Source organism: Phaseolus vulgaris, chromosome 11 (assembly GCF_051622355.1).
Source record: "Phaseolus vulgaris cultivar YP4 chromosome 11, ASM5162235v1, whole genome shotgun sequence".
NCBI classification, from domain to species: Eukaryota; Viridiplantae; Streptophyta; class Magnoliopsida; order Fabales; family Fabaceae; genus Phaseolus; species Phaseolus vulgaris.
Genome location: NC_143508.1, coordinates 53290012 through 53301802, shown reverse-complemented (window position 1 = coordinate 53301802; position 11791 = coordinate 53290012). Strand labels below are relative to the sequence as shown.

The 11791-nt window shown below is 44.1% G+C and overlaps 1 pseudogene across 1 annotated transcript; it reads right to left on the bottom strand.

The window, feature by feature from the left end:
* Positions 1-960: 960 nt before the first annotated feature.
* LOC150023404 (callose synthase 3-like) lies at positions 961-2274 on the bottom strand (annotated as a pseudogene). Its single transcript, XR_016517165.1, has 4 exons — positions 2169-2274; positions 1947-2064; positions 1292-1627; positions 961-1160 (listed from the first exon to the last, which is right to left on the bottom strand). The product of XR_016517165.1 is annotated as a callose synthase 3-like (transcript).
* Between the last annotated feature and the right edge of the window lie 9517 nt (positions 2275-11791).

Genomic DNA, 11791 nt, shown 5'->3' with positions numbered 1-11791 from the left:
GTTATAAATGTCGTAATTTTAAAACTGGGTAAACCAATTCTAACGTAAATAATGACATTTTTAATCGCCGCCACTTGATACAGTATGACATTTATAATACATTTTATAACTGTCATAATTCGAATATTAAATATTTAATTTTATTTTTAATATTTATAATAATTTATTTAATTCTATTTTATAATTTGATTTCATAATATTATTTAATTTCATATTATAATTAAACTTTAATTTTATTTTTAACATTTATAATAATTTATTTAATTCTATTTTATAATTTGATTTTATAATATTAATTATTTTGATATTATAATTAAATTCCAATACACAATTATGTTTCATAATATAATGAAGTTATAACATAAACTAATTTCATAATATAATTAAAATTGATAAATATAATAATCAAAAGATAAGTTCATTCATTCATTGAAAAAACAAAGTTGATAATGTCAAACTAATCCAAACAACAAGTAAATTAAATTGTCAAAATATAAATAGTTTCACTTTCTAAACATATTACAAGTAAATTCTCAATCCTAATTTGTCTTACTCCCTCCACTTGATCTTATATTCTGGATTGGTGATGGAGCACCACTAGCAACATCCGGTGCCTGAAAGTTGTCATCATAGCTGACAACCACATGTATTCCAACGGGCCAATTATAAGCATCCTAACCTTGAGCTTCATTTTCTGAGTACACAAGCTGAGACATTGTGGTCCACATTTAATGGGACTACACAAGCTGATTTTTTCTGTAAATTAGTACATTAATATTATAGATGATATAGTTAAACTAAAGTCAATTTGACAAAGGTTGGTCATAAAAAATACAAGAACCAAGACATTGAAGTTTAAGACCAAAAAAGTATACATTCATTTCTACAATCAAGGGAAGTTAAGAAAAGAAGGGAAAGATTAGAGTTATCCACAAATCATGAATGAAAATAAATCATCACCTCTATATAGTAACTGAAAGCTAACTTTGTAATTATGAGGAGAACCCAGAACATTGTGTACCTTACATTATAAACAATGATACATTATGATTAGATCCAAGGAAAATAATACTATTCACAATTGAGAGGAACTTCTAAAACTAGATTCTTACTTGAAAAGGGAAAATGTGCTCTCATGCATTCCCCTAGTAGAGTCGAGGCTGCCAATTACAAAGAATCAAAATAGCTATTTTAAATTCAGTATATCTCAGGTGCAGAGGCAAAAAATGATTGTTCCTATGTGTACCAGCCGAAAAGTATGCATAGGAAAAAGGGTAGCCATATCACCTACCTGTGACCACCACATCATAAGCATCACAATCCTATAGTTTGACCTCTCAAGAAAACGGCGAATGAGTGGGAACAAAAACAACATGGCAGCTAGCATATTTGGTGACAGGTATACAACAACGACCATAATAAAGAATGAAGGCGAATTTTGAATTGCTTCCAAACCAACTTTGTATCGTTTGAGCAAACCCAGGAGGATTTTCCCAAGTATAAGCATAACTAACTGATAGAACAATCACCCATGCTGCAGCTGAAACAACTTTTAGAATGTATCTCAACTTAACATGCATAGACATGCTCCATTGTGATTTCCAACTGAGGATCACATCCAGAATAGCTGCCTATATAAACATAAAGTAAAAATTATTACCATAAGCAACTTACACTTTCATAATGCCAAGATTGTTTAAAACAATGTGGGTACACAAAAATGGCCTTTAAATAGCAAGTAAAAAAAAATCACTAAATAAATCTTCCTCTGATGTCTATCAGCAGTTGCATGTTAAACAAACAAGCATTAAAATAGAAGAACAAAGGGCTCTTGAATAGAAGCCAGAGTAGCAATATAGCCTAAAATTTTGTACAAAAATATGAATATGGCAATTGAGAAATATCCACAAGCAATATATGTGCTGGTAATATTTGCTATTACCTACCTTGTCCAAGCTTCAAGATAGCAGCAATTATAAACACACTAAGCACCTTCTTGAAAACATTCACATCAATGATTGCACTTGGATCCCCAGTTCCATTCCAAGCAACAATAATCATAGCCTAAGATAAATTAGCTCTTTCAGAAATGGATATATTTTGCTAAATATTGAATGAAGGGAAAAATCATACACATAGATTGCGAAGGACAACAGACAAATTATTACCTGTAAGCACAGAATAAAAAAACCCCACATGCGATCAAAACTTCTGAAAATATGCCAAAATGATCTTATCTCAACAAAATTGACTTTTCCAACCCATTTGTCCCTGTTAACTAGTTTGTTATTCTGTAGATTAAGTATATATCAAGGCTTAAAATCCAGTGGCAGGAATATGTTTTAGGTTTTCAGTCGTAGCTATCCAAATGTACTTCATTTACAGCAATGGGAATTTTAAAAAGCACCCATTTAACATTTCAAATCAGGATCATAATCAAATGGAGAGTATTTTCTTCCCATTTTCAGAAAAAAAATCCAAGCAGTCATTGATTATCATAATGATTCTTTACAGAAAAAAGCATTTCATAACCAATATAATCAACCAAATATATTATGCATGTCATCTATAAATCAATTTTCAACTTCGAAACAACTTTTTCTTCTAAGAACTAAATTTATAAAACTACAAAAGCAAAAACACGAGGCCATACCTTTTCTTATATGGTTACAGAGTCCACGTGTGCATGAGTGAACTTCCGTATGCATATTTTGCCATATTGAAACAGTTGTATAGTCAGCAGCAGAATAAATAGCAATAAATTAATAAGTAGAATTTAATCGGTGAATTGATCACAAAAGATTGTACAATGCATATTCTAGCAAATATTTTTTTGGAACAAAGACACATAAAAGAATTAGAGAGAAGCTAAATAAGTGAGAAAAGCAGACAGGATAAATGTAAAGAAACAAAATTGCAAGCTGATAGCAAACACTGATACTCGAATTTTATTATGTAAAGATAAAAAATACAAAAAAGAATACCAAATTTCTACATACATAAAACTATTTAGTACTCATAGCAGCACACCATTAAGAGTCTTGAAGAGCTTATTTTACAGTTTTGGATTTGATTGAGTCACTTGTGGAGTTGCAGGAACAATAGGATTAGGATGAAATATTTCAGGAATATAGGTAGAAACCAAAGAGGAATTAATGTGGAAGTGGTTGAAAAAAGATGTGGATATCGAAACTATGCTCATTAAAAATGTCATCTTTAGAAATAAAGATTCTGCCAGTTGAAGATAAACACATATATCCTTTATGACTGGCAGAATACCCCAAACCAAACTGATCTTGAAGACAATGCTTTGCTAAATTTTCAAAATAAATAAAAAATAGGATAATTTAATGAGAACAAAATTCATGAATAAAAAGAGTAACTATTGTAAAACTGCATGAGTATAGTTTTGTAAAAAGTTATGAAATAATCTAATATTAACTTAACACTTGTTCCCGTATGCCAATACAGTTCCACATCGTTCAGGAATCGAGGCCAAGGGCAGTTTATATACTCCCTCCTCCCTTCACCCTTCGAGGCGCCTTTTAAGGACAAAACCGTGACGGAGCACCGACCTCCAAAGCGGACAATACCTCGAATGCGGTGATTGACCCTAGCGATGCTGTCCAACGACTTGAGGTCGGAACATTGGCGCCCACCGTGGGGCCGAAGAGGCTCCTTCGCCCCTCAGCTAGGGGAACAAACTCCCCTTAGACCTCGACTGGGGGGCTTGTTCCCGTATGCCAATACAGTTCCACATCGTTCAGGAATCGAGGCCAAGGGCAGTTTATATACTCCCTCCTCCCTTCACCCTTCGAGGCGCCTTTTAAGGACAAAACCGTGACGGAGAACCGACCTCCAAAGCGGACAATACCTCGAATGCGGTGATTGACCCTAGCGATGCTGTCCAACGAAGAGTTAAGCTCTAAGAGGAAGGTGGCGGATGAGGGGCAGCAGTTCAGTCGTTCAAATCCATGGACACGACCTTCCCGTCGACTACGTGGTGTGTGGGGTCGCAGTTCGAGAGGTTGATGCCAGGGTTCTCACAGGACGCCTGGGACAGGGCCTCTTGGAACCCCTCCTCGAAGGTGCCCGCCATCTCCTGGATAAGGGACTTTTTCTCCTTCTCCAGTTCCTCAATGGCGGCGTCTCCAGAGGCCACCTGCTTCTCCAGAGCCTCTTTCTCCACGCGAAGCCGGCTAACCTCGACCTGCAGTTTGTCGTAGTCAACTCGGAGAAGGTCCATAGCTTTGGCCTGCGTGGCCATTTCCTCCTCCATCCGCTCCACCTTGGCAGCCTGTTCACAGCAACGGTCCTTCAGGTCCTTGTGAGTTTCTGCATCCGCTTTGACCACTTCCTGAAGACCCGCCACCTGCACTTGGAGAGAAACTTCACGAGCGTAAAAGTCAGCCTGGAGCTCCAAGGCCTCTGCCAGTTTCCTCTCAGTTTCTGCCCTGGACTCTTGTACTTGCTTCAGGGAGGAACAATAAGCCTCGTTCTGACGTCCCAGGATCCTCATCTCCTCCTCCAGGGTAGATGCCTTCGTCTCCAAGGCCTGGAGAGTTTGAGCTTGCATGACAGCGTTTCTGGCCTGGGAGCGCCATTCAAGAGCCACCGCCAAGAAGGCCCCCAGATAGAAAGGCATACCTTCCCTCCTATCGGTACCTTCTGGCATAGTCCCGCCACTGAAACCCCTCATCAGATGCATGATTGGAGGAGGGATGGCGATGAAGTCGGGGGCAGCAGCGTCGGGAGTCGGGGAAGCAGTGGTTTCTGGCGGCGGCAGAGGCGGCGCAGATTCAGCACCTTCGCCCCTTTCCTCTTGGAGAATCATAGGAGGGAGTGAGGTTGCGCTTGGAGGATTGTCCATAAAGGGGTTCCCTCCCTGTGGCGATGCCTCTACCGGAAGAGGAACCCGCGCAGATTTTCTCCTTCTGAAGGGAGCCACACCCTCCGATTCCTCATCGTCTGACAGAATCTCCAAAACCCTTTTCCCTTTGTCAAGGGGGGGTGGAGCCGGTGACGAGGCCGCAGCTAGGGGAACAGCGGCGATAGGCGAAGGAGAGTTGGGGGTTGGAAGCAAGTCGGAGCCAGATGGAGACGTCGGAGATGGGCTAGAAGCAGCTTCAGCAGTGACTGGAGGCGGCGGTGTCGGAGCCGGTGGAAGAATCGGATTGGCAACAAGGCTGGAGGAGACGCCTGCCTTGGCGGCACGAGCCTCCTTCAGTGCTTTCGCCAACATTATTCTTTTGGAAGCGCCCATCACCGATCCTACATCAAGACAGGCCAAATAACAAGGATTAGTACTAGAGCAGTTATGTGGATTCACAATACAGGAAGAGATGCGAAATGCAAGTAACATTGTACAGTGAAAAATGGTAATGCAGATAACCATAACAACTAATGTATCATGAATCGCCAAGAGCAGATACCGAAATATGTAGAAAGCCCATGGGCATTGAATTCGTTCGCGATGAGCTTGGCGGTATCGAAGACTATCCCCAGTCCCGCCAAGGCTTTGCATATATCCCGGTCAGGCGGGGCAAGTTCGTCCAAAGCCAAGGGCTTCATAGTTATGGGTTTGTCTGTCCAGTACAGGGGAAAGCCCTCAAGAATGGTAGGATCGCGCTTGGTCGCGCGTACCTTGAAAAATTTCCCCTTCCAGCCTTTGAACGAATTCTGGAAGAGCGTAAGGATGATGCGCCCAGCGATCCCAGAAAAACTCATCCAGAGGCTTTTCCCTTGCTTCTTTACCTCGAAGAAGTGGAGAAAAACGTCCACAGAGGAGGGAATGCCTAGATAGCCGCAAAGAATTTGGAACCCCCTCACGAAAGCCCAACTGTTGGGATGGAGTTGGGCGGGAGCAGTGTTTATCTCTGTCAGTAGCTCTTTTTCGAAGGGAGTGAGGGGTAGACGCAGGCCCACCCTTTTGAGCACCATCTGATAGAGGAAGAAGAAAGCGCATCCCCCAGTATCCCGTGAGTACACGCAAACGGGCATCCCAGGTCGCACTCGGCTTACCCGGACTTGGGAGTCATGACTTTTGTGGAAAGCATTGAAGTTATAGAGAGCAGGGTCCCCCCTGTGGGCCTCCACGTCCTCGACGGAATTCAGGAGGGAACATTCGTCCAGAAGTTCGTCGGGGGCCCAGTCATATTCGCCCCTATAATGAGACTTGGGGAGCGGGGGAGGCGCGGTGGTCTTGGTTTTTGCCATCAACGCCAATGCTGAAGATCAAAAGAGAGAGAAAGGGTTCAGAGAAAAGGGGTTTGGAGAGAAGAAAAGGGGAAAATGGAAGAACCCTAGGAGCGCCCTACCCACAAGAGAACGAAGGGAAGCGAAAGGAACAACGAAGCATACAAACAATATCCAGAGAAATACGAGAATAACAACAGTCCCAGGCAGTTTCCTATAATGCGACGACAGTGAAGAGTTGAGAGTGCTCGAAACCATACCTTTGCTGTTGAAGTGGAGGCGGTATGAGAGCGCAGGAAGGAGAGAATCGCAATTGCAGAGGGGAGAGGTTTTGGAGGCGATGAACAGGGCAAAGTAGTAGAGTGAATGAATGCAACAGTAGGGTGAGCGCGGGGTTTGGAGTAACTTGAACGTTACATTTCGCGACTCAAGAAGCACTAACTAAGGGCCGTAGGATCGGGCCACGCGTCAGAGGGTTGATTGCCCAGGGGAAGCGCAAGGGTCTCTAAAGGAGGGCCACGCGATGGGCCACGTGGCGCGCGATCAAAGGCAGCCCAAAAGGTGTAATCATCCCCATTTCAGGAAATGTCCAATCGCTCATTAAGAATACCCCTGTGGTTCAGAAAATGTCGCGTCAGTAATTCGAAAATTTGCTGAGTCAGCAGAGAATGACACGTTATCAGGAAGGCACGTGGATGGCGGGGGCAAGGCTTTAGTCTTTGCGCTGAAGACAAGTCTTCGGCTTAAGACTGGGGGGCTTGTGTACCGTCCCGTATCAGGGCGTTGATTAATTCAAGGTCAAAGTCAACGACTGGAGAGTCAAAGTCAACTCAAGGTGTCGCCCAGGTGTAGAGACGCCAAGAGGACAAGGCGTCGCCAAGGCAAGGCGTCGCCCGGGTAGAGGCGTCGCCAAGGCAAGGCGTCGCCCGGGTAGAGGCGTCGCCCAACCAGGGCGTCGCCAGATCAAACAGTGTAAAAGCAAGGCAATCACGGTGTGGTTCCCCGATACCCATGGGTAGGAAAGACCATGGAGGGAGCGACGTCGTGGGAAAGCCTCAGGTCCCGATATCTCGGGAAAGTGATAAAGAGAAGGAAAAGGTGGCTTCAAGGCCATAGTGATAGTACCAGTGAAGGGCAGCCTGACTCACGAAGTACCCCTGCTGCCCCAGAGACGCCTGCGGGACAGATACGACCCAAGAGGAAGGTCACGCCCAGGATAACCGGGTGCAGGGTGTGAGAGGAAGGCAGATACGCTCTCAGAGTAAGTGGCTAGATACTTGGGGGCATGAGTTGGCACCCAAAAAGCCACCCCTAGCGCAGTAGCACTCCCAGGCAGGAGGACCCACACATAGAAACGTCCCCAAATGGGCAGAAACGCCCCCAGATGGGGTCATGGCGTCGTGAGGCCCTCCACGTGTACAACAGCCATGCCAGAATGGAAACACCCTCTAGTCAGGTGCCAGGTAATTAAAGATATTCAATACAGTTTCCCTTTCGAGCATTCTGGTACTATTAGGGCTCCCAAGCGTTTCAACGTCTTAAATGCACTACGTTTCGTAATTAAGCGCTTTAAAGAGTGCGTTGCGATAGAGATTAAAAGCGCTTTAAGGCGCTTTAAATGCTGGGCAGTTTAAATAGCGCTGAGAATGTCGGGAAAAAGGGGAACTTTTGGCAAACTTACGAGAAACTCTTTGGTTGCTTGCCCGTGCTTTAGGGCTACGTACAAGTGACTGGAGAATATTTTTGCCTCAAGGAGACAATACACACACAGATACACAGTTCTTTGACCACCTTCAGAGTGCCATACGCGGTGCTCAGATACGTGGGTGGACAGTTTTTTTTTTGGTGTTTCTTGCTGGCTGACTTGAGTGTCGGAGTGCAAACGGCCGCTAGGGCGCCTCTTTGACCTCTTTTTTGCAGGAATTCACAGGCAAAGAGTGGGAAGGAGTCCTTAGCTGACGGTTGAGGTCGCGCACGAAGACGTCCCGGTCAACCGGACGGAACATTTGGCGCCCAAAGTGGGGCCGAAGAGGCTCCTTCGCCCCTCAGCTAGGGGGACAAACTCCCCTTAGACCTCGACTGGGGGGCTTGTTCCCGTATGCCAATACAGTCCCACATCGTTCAGGAATCGAGGCCAAGGGCAGTTTATATACTCCCTCCTCCCTTCACCCTTCGAGGCGCCTTTTAAGGACAAAACCGTGACGGAGAACCGACCTCCAAAGCGGACAATACCTCGAATGCGGTGATTGACCCTAGCGATGCTGTCCAACGACTTGAGGTCGGAACATTGGCGCCCACCGTGGGGCCGAAGAGGCTCCTTCGCCCCTCAGCTAAGGGGACAAACTCCCCTTAGACCTCGACTGGGGGGCTTGTTCCCGTATGCCAATACAGTCCCACATCGTTCAGGAATCGAGGCCAAGGGCAGTTTATATACTCCCTCCTCCCTTCACCCTTCGAGGCGCCTTTTAAGGACAAAACCGTGACGGAGCACCGACCTCCAAAGCGAACAATACCTCGAATGCGGTGATTGACCCTAGCGATGCTGTCCAACGACTTGAGGTCGGAACATTGGCGCCCACCGTGGGGCCGAAGAGGCTCCTTCGCCCCTCAGCTAGGGGGACAAACTCCCCTTAGACCTCGACTGGGTGCAAACAACACATGGAAGTACTTGTGTGAACCTTTTCAGCGCAGTACGGACCCATAATAAAAACTGCAGAAAGTAGGGCGAAATTTCACAAGTTTTGGTAGAGGATAGCCTTGGTTTGAACAAAATTTCTGAAAAATTCTCCCGAAATAGTTTTTTCCTGAAATTCCACGTAAGAGTCTCCACTGAATTTGGGACGAAACGCAACAAATTTCAGGTCAAACGGATGAGTATTCGCCCACGAAAAAAATCAAACAGTTTCGCACACAAACGAACCTCCCTTCCAGCCCTGGCAGTGATCAATAAAAAATTTATTGCCAATCTTGTGGGACGAATCTGGGACTCAACTCTCAGCCAAAACTCAATAGACACAGTGACGGACGTCTGGTAAAAATTTCAGACCAAAACACCCAAGGAGTAAGGCGTAGTAAGTCCCAGACCGAGAGTGAACAAAACTGGTTTCCGAAAACAAAACGTCCTGGATTTTCTTCCCCGTACCTCCTTTTTGTGATTGTTTTATGGACGTGCCTCGTTACCTGGGTGCAAACAACACATGGAAGTACTTGTGTGACCCTTTTCAGCGCAGTACGGACCCAGAATAAAAACTGCAGAAAGTACGGCGAAATTTCACAAGTTTTGGTAGAGGATAGCCTTGGTTTGCACAAAATTTCCGAAAAATTCTCCCAAAATAGTTTTTTCCCGAAATTCCACGTAAGAATGTCCACTGAATTTGGGACGAAACGCGACAAATTTCAGGTCAAACGGATGAGTATTCGCCCACGAAAAAAATCAAACAGTTTCGCACACAAACGAACTTCCCTTCCGGCCATGGCAGTGATCAATAAAAAATTTATTGCCAATCTTGTGGGACGAATCTGGGCCTCAACTCTCAGCCAAAACTCAATAGACACAGTGACGGACGTCTGGTAAAAATTTCAGACCAAAACACCCAAGGAGTAAGGCGTAGTAAGTCCCAGACCGAGACTGAACAAAACTTGTTTTCCGAAAACAAAGCGTCCTGGATTTTCTTCCCCGTACCTCCTTTTTGTGATTGTTTTATGGACGTCCCTCCTTACCTGGGTGCAAACAACATATGGAAGTACTTGTGCGAACCTTTTCAGCGCAGTACGGACCCAGAATAAAAATTGCAGAAAGTAGGGCGAAATTTCACAAGTTTTGGTAGAGGATAGCCTTGGTTTGCACAAAATTTCCGAAAAATTCTCCCGAAATAGTTTTTTCCTGAAATTCCACATAAGAATCTCCACTGAATCGGGGACGAAACGTGAAAAATTTCAGGTCAAACGGATGAGTATTCGCCCACGAAAAAAATCAAACAGTTTCACACACAAACGAACCTCCCTTCCGGCCCTGGCAGTTGTCAATAAAAAATTTATTGCCAATCTTCTGGGACGAATCTGGGACTCAACTCTCAGCCAAAACTCAATAGACACAGTGACGGACGTCTGGTAAAAATTTCAGACCAAAACACCCAAGGAGTAAGGCGTAGTAAGTCCCACACCGAGAGTGAACAAAACAGGTTTTCCGAAAACAAAGCGTCCTGCATTTTCTTCCCCGTACCTCCTTTTTGTGATTGTTTTATGGACGTGCCTCCTTAACTGGGTGCAAACAACATATGGATGTACTTGTGCGAACCTTTTCAGCGCAGTACGGACCCAGAATAAAAATTGCAGAATGTAGGGCGAAATTTCACAAGTTTTGGTAGAGGATAGCCTTGGTTTGCACAAAATTTCCGAAAAATTCTCCCGAAATAGTTTTTTCCTGAAATTCCACGTAAGAATCTCCACTGAATCTGGGACGACACCCGAAAAATTTCAGGTCAAACGGATGAGTATTCGCCCACGAAAAAAATCATACAGTTTCACACACAAACGAACCTCCCTTCCGGCCCTGGCAGTGATCAATAAAAAATTTATTGCCAATCTTGTGGGACGAATCTGGGACTCAACTCTCAGCCAAAACTCAATAGACACAGTGACGGACTTCTGGTAAAAATTTCAGACGAAAACACCCAAGGAATAAGGAGTAGTAAGTCCCACACCGAGAGTGAACAAAACTGGTTTTCCGAAAACAAAGCGTCATGCAATTTCTTCCTCGTACCTCCTTTTTGTGATTGTTTTATGGACGTGCCTCCTTACCTGGGTGCAAACAACATATGGAAGTACTTGTGCGAACCTTTTCAGCGCAGTACGGACCCAGAATAAAAAATGCAGAAAGTAGGGCGAAATTTCACAAGTTTTGGTAGAGGATAGCCTTGGTTTGCACAAAATTTCCGAAAAATTCTCCCGAAATAGTTTTTTCCTGAAATTCCACGTAAGAATCTCCACTGAATTTGAGACGAAACGCGACAAATTTCAGGTAAAACAGATTAGTATTCGCCCACGAAAAAAATCAAACAGTTTCACACACAAACGAACCTCCCTTCTGGCCCTGGCAGTTATCAATAAAAAATTTATTGCCAATCTTGTGGGACGAATCTGGGACTCAACTCTCAGCCAAAACTCAATAGACACAGTGACGGACGTCTGGTAAAAATTTCAGACCAAAACACCCAAGGAGTAAGTCGTAGTAAGTCCCAGACCGAGAGTGAACAAAACTGGTTTTCCGAAAACAAAACGTCCTGGATTTTCTTCCCCGTACCTCCTTTTTGTGATTGTTTTATGGACGACCCTCCTTACCTGGGTGCAAACTACATATGGAAGTACTTGTGCGAACCTTTTCAGCGCAGTACGGACGCAGAATAAAAATTGCAGAAAGTAGAGCGAAATTTCACAAGTTTTGGTAGAGGATAGCCTTGGTTTGCACAAAATTTCCGAAAAATTCTCCCGAAATAGTTTTTTCCTGAAATTCCACGAAAGAGTCTCCACTGAATCTGGGACAAAACGCGACAAATTTCAGGTCAAACGGATGAGTATTCGCCCACGAAAAAAATCA